Source organism: Phascolarctos cinereus, unplaced genomic scaffold (assembly GCF_003287225.1).
Source record: "Phascolarctos cinereus isolate Bilbo 61053 unplaced genomic scaffold, phaCin_HiC Scaffold_9;HRSCAF=440, whole genome shotgun sequence".
Lineage (NCBI taxonomy): Eukaryota > Metazoa > Chordata > Mammalia > Diprotodontia > Phascolarctidae > Phascolarctos > Phascolarctos cinereus.
Window position 1 is genome coordinate 139,990,521 of NW_027556402.1, and position 5,438 is coordinate 139,995,958.

The 5,438-nt window shown below is 39.6% G+C and overlaps 1 pseudogene; it reads left to right on the forward strand.

The window, feature by feature from the left end:
- The first annotated feature begins 412 nt into the window (after window positions 1–412).
- Window positions 413–1,422, forward strand: LOC110217454 (protein NDRG3 pseudogene; annotated as a pseudogene).
- Window positions 1,423–5,438: the final 4,016 nt, after the last annotated feature.

Here is a 5,438-nt window from a genome sequence, read left to right on the forward strand (position 1 = left end):
TTAGAATAAACATCCAATGATGGTCTGATTCCTTTATCTCAAATACTTTTATTGCTGGAAAGTACCAGATCTAGCACAGTGGAAGCTGACAGTAATAATTAAAAACAAAACAAAACAAAACAAAACAAAAACAAAAACAAAAGAAAACAAACCTCTATCCACTTATCAGAAAACACTTTCCAAAAGAGGAAGAACTATCTCCTAAGAAACTGACAAATGTCATATTCCTCATTATCATATTTGTAAAATTGTTATTTCTATAAGCTCTTAGTGGTTCCTGAAGGCCTCCATACCATCTCCTGTCCTTGTGGATAAACTGCAAGACATGGAGCTCACAGAGATCAAACCACTCTTGAATGAAAAGAATGGTGTATGAAACTTCTAGGACTTTGACTGACAGGTGTGTGACATAGAAACAGCTCATGGCATGGTACAAGTCACCATGTGAGGCTCACCAAAAGGGAAGAGACCAGTTACTCTCACTTATCATAGCATTGGCCTAAACCATTAAGTCCTGTTTTAATGAATTCTTCAACTTTGAAGACATGCAAGAGATTGCCCAGAATTTTGCTGTATGCCATGTGGATGCCCCAAGCCAGTAAGAGGGTGCCCCCCCTTTCCCAACAGGGTGCCAACACCCTAACGTGGATGAGCTGGAGGAAATGCTGCCTGCTGTCTCAACTCATTTAAGCTTGAAAGGTATCACTGAAATTGAAGATGGAGCTGGTGTTTATATCATCAGCAGGTTTGCTCTCAATCATCCAGAGCTTGAGGAAGGCCTTATGCTCATCAATGTTGTCCCCTGTACTAAAGGTTGGATTGAATGGGCAGCCTGCAACTTCTCAGGCTGGACAACTAACATCGGAGACATTATTTTGGCTCACCACTTTGAGCAGGAAGAGTTGCAAGCCAATCTAGACATGCTCCAAACATATCCCCTCCACATTGCTCCAGATATTAACCAAGAAAATCTGCAGCTGTTCCTTGGTTCATATAATAGTCACAGAGACGTAGGGATTGAGAGGCAATAATGACAACAAAACAAAAACTCTGAAGTGCCCTACATTACTGGTGGTAGGAGGCAGCTCATCTGCAGTTGAAGCTGTTGTTGAATGCAATGCTCACCTAGACCTTATCAACACAACTCTACTAAAGATGGCAGATTGTGGAGGGTTACCTCAAGTGGTTCAGCCTGGGAAGCTGACCGCAGCCTTCAAATACTTTGTATAGGGAATGGGCTATATACCAGTAGCCAGTATAATGTGGCTTCTGTGATCACGCACCCACTCTAAATCCAGCATAGGCCATGAAGGGAGTTTTTACAGCCAGTCTTTCCCCAGCATGCAGTCAGAATGAACTCCAGGAGCCCTGGAGCCAGCTGACATCCAGGACAGACCACAGACCATGGAGGTGTCCTGCTAAGCAGATGTGCCTCTCCTGGACCCATCCAAGTACTCCCCTGACTGACAAGCCCCCATAATATAGCATTTCATCCAGCAAAAAATAAAATAAAATCCTCTTCTCCTGGGTAGATTTCCCTTCCTGGGTTTTCATGACATGATTTTCTCCTGGTTCTTCTTCACTGATGTGACCATTCCTTTTCAGTCCTTTTGCTTCAGCATCATCCACATTCTGCCTCCTATATATGAGTGTACTCTGGTATTATGTCTCATGCCTTCATTTCCTGTTTCTTTACATTTATTCCCTTGGTGAACTCATCAGTTCCTGTGACTTAAATTGCCATCTCTATGCCAATAAGTTCTAAATAATTATCTAGCATTCATCAACTGTGTTTTAGTTAGAATTCATCAACTGCTCCCTAGAAGTCTATACCTGGACATCACACAAATAGCTATCAACAGCATCTCCCAGCAGAACTCATATTTATGCCCCCAAAATTCCGAACTACTTCTTTCTGTATATTATCATAATTCAAGGCACTCACATTTGAAACCTTGAAGCTATCCTTGATTCCTCACACAATAAAAAGTTAATGGCTCCTGATCCCAACATGTAATTGAACAAGAATCTCCTCTGAAACATAGCTGACAAGTTTTCAATCAGTATTTAAAGGGCTTTATTTAGCAAGTCAGTTGCTAAAATTCCCATCAGTCTTTACACTCTTAAAAATTATTGAGGACAACCCCACCCCAAAAGAGCTTTTGTTCACATGAGTTTTATCTATCTATGTTTGAAATTAGAAATCTTAGTATTATAGTGAAATAATTTTAAACTTACAGACCCCTTGAAAGGGGTCTTTGGGACCCTCTTGGGTTTCCTGCTTCAAACTGGTTTTTTGAGTTGGAAGAAGCCTGCAAGACTTATGCTTTTTTGTATAAGTCATAGACCCCATTTAGCTAATCCAGTAGCTATTACTTCTCAGAATCATGTTTTTAAACTAATAAAATACATAGGATTACCAAAAAAATGCAATTATATTGAGATAGTTATCAAAATATTTTTTCCTATCCAATTTTAAGAGGCTTGTACATTTTTACCAACCTTGAATGGAAATTTAGCTTCTCTTCAATCATAAATCTGGGCAACAAACTTTTTTTTCTTCTGTGATGTCAAGAGTCTTCTTCAGATTGTCAACGATACAAAAAATTTTAAGGGCCCCTGATCCCAATATGTAATTGAACAAAAATATCCTCTAAAATGTAGCTGGCAAGTTTTCATTCAGTATTTAAAGATCTTTATTAATAATGGGGAACCCAACATTTCCTGAGGCAGACTATTCTGTTATTGAATTGCTAATCATTTAAGTCTTTTAACATTTAGCCCAAATGTACATCTTTAGAGCTTCTAATATTTCTTGCCCTATCTTTTTTTCCAAACAGATTAATTCTTTTCTTTCTCCGTATAGTATTCCTTTTAATACTTGAAGACAGTTATATTGTCCCTTTAGATCTTCTCTTCCATCTATGAACCAATCACCAATTCCTTCAACCCAATCCCTTATTGCATAAACTCAGGGACCTCCTTTGAATGCTCTTAAGCTTATCCGTGTCCTATTTAAAGTGTACTGCTCAGAGGTGAATGTGGTATACTAAGTGACATCTGACTAGGGTAAAATACAACAAAACTCTCTCTTCCATAGTGCTTCTTCTCTTAATGAAGCTTAAGAGAACATGAACATGCTTTTGTTTTCCATATGAAACTATTGTCTCATATTGGATATTCCATTTACTGAAGCCCCCAACTTGTTTTCAGATAAATTTTACCTAGCCATGCCGCCTCCATCTACTTTTGAATTTTTTTTAACTCTATTGTAAGATTGCTACTACCAAATTTCCACTTGCTAAGTTTAGGTCAATATTCTAGACCAGATCTGCAGAATGTACGGCCCATGGGCAGTAAGTTGTGCAGGCCTGTTTTACATCCTTTAAATTTTTAGTAGTCTGCAAGCAGCAGCAAATGTTTCATAGGCCTGTTCTAGACTAATGGATCCTGACTTTGTCATCTAGTGAATTAAGTATTCATCCTTGTTATTTATCTACTGAAAATTTGATAAGTATGTCATCTATACCTTTACACAAGTCATACATATATACATATGGGTGTGCGTGTGCATGTGTATTCCAAGATTATAAAGAGAGACAGAGGAAAGCCTAGTAAATTTTGTATAAAGCTGCCTGATTCCTCCTGCAGTTTTTATTATTCCACCTACATAGAACAGCAGTTATATTCATTCTAGGATAGTCTTTTCCCCAAAATATAGCACACTCCTCCAATCCGTTTTGTTGTTGTTTTTTCTTTCCTAGCCAGCTTCAACTCATTCTTGTTTTTAATACTCCTGACTCTTTTCTTACATAATTATGCCATCCTTTCCTGTTGATTCTTCATTACCTGCCTTCATATGTATTATCTTCATCAGTCTTTTAAAGACCTAAGCTGCTGCTAAGCTCCCTCTTTATTCACATTAATGGTCTTAAAAAATTCTCCCTTCTTTTCCACCTCAGACTTTTTTTAATCCTGTGGCTTTAGGATTTCCATCTTGAGAACCCAGGTTTTCTATAGAATCTGAGTGCACTGGATCCCACCTCTACTTTATTTTCACTCTTTGAAAATGACTCTCATAAAACCTAGGTTGTCTTTCATATCGTACTGATCTTACCTTCCACTGACAAGAAACTCACTGGGCCCATCACGTTCTCTGAGGAAAGGATGCTAGGCAGCTAGATGCCTTCCATCTATGGAGGGAATCTACCACTTCCTGCAGTTACCTAACAGCCCAAATCCTCAGATGAGAAGACTTCAGATTGCAGGTGTACTAGGGCCCTGAGCCTTCCATTTCTTTTTGAGCATGTAATCACCCTGAAGAAAGTCTGCTTTAAATACCTTATGATCAGGCATAATGGTCCCCACTGGAAGGGGCTCACCAGCAGGAATACCAAAATGTAGCCTGCCAACAGGAATGCTGGCATCATTTGAAAAAAAAAACTATAGTAGGAGCTTTGGGGTTACCCTTTTCCTGATAAGCCCCGTAAGAGAATAAAATGCAATAGTACAGCACCTCTCTCCACCCAGGAATAGCCAAATGCTGATAGTGCATGGGAGGTAGGCTTCTTGAGACCTGCTGTGGAAGAGTGCTTTCTGTCCTACTTGTTCATTTGATCCCATTCCATCTGGTCCAAGAATGCCCCTCTTTCATACTCACTCTTCCATTTATTTTCAGTCTCTTCCTTTCAACTGGCACATTTCCTACTGCCTAAAATCATGGGCATGTCTCTTCTATCCTGAGAAATCTCTCATTTCATCCTTCCATTTCCCCAATTATTGTTCTAGATCTCTTCTGCCCGGTTTAGCTGACCTCCTCAAAAAAAAAAGCCCAACTGTCTACAACAGGAGCAGGCACTTTGTCTTCTCTCACTGTCTCCTTAACCCTTTATAACCTGGCTTCCATATTTGTCATTTCAACAAAGCCGCTCTCTGCAAAGTTACTAATTTCTCTTAGCTGCCAAACTGAATGGCCTTTTCTCAATCCTCATTCTCCTCAATCTCTCTGCAGGCTTTAACATTGTTGATCATCCTCTTCTCCTTGACATTCTTTTTTCTCTCCATATTTTTTGAGATACCCCTTTCTCCCCTGATTTTCCTTTTGCCTATCTGACCACTTTTTTTTGGCTAGGCAATGGGGTTAAACCAGTGACTTGCCCAGAGTCTCACAGCTAGTAATTTTTATGTGTCTAAGGCCAGATTTGAACTCAGGTCCTCCTGAATCCAGGGCTGGTGTTCTTTCCACTGCACCACCTAGCTGCCCCATATCTGACCACTCTTTCTCTGTCTACTTTGTTGGATCCTCCTCCTGTTCATATGTCTTACTGTAGATATCCCTCAGGGTTCTGTCCTGGGCCCTCTTCTCCCTCTATATTATTTTGCTTGGTGATCTCATCAATTCCTATGATTATGATTACCCTCTCTATGTGGTTGATTCT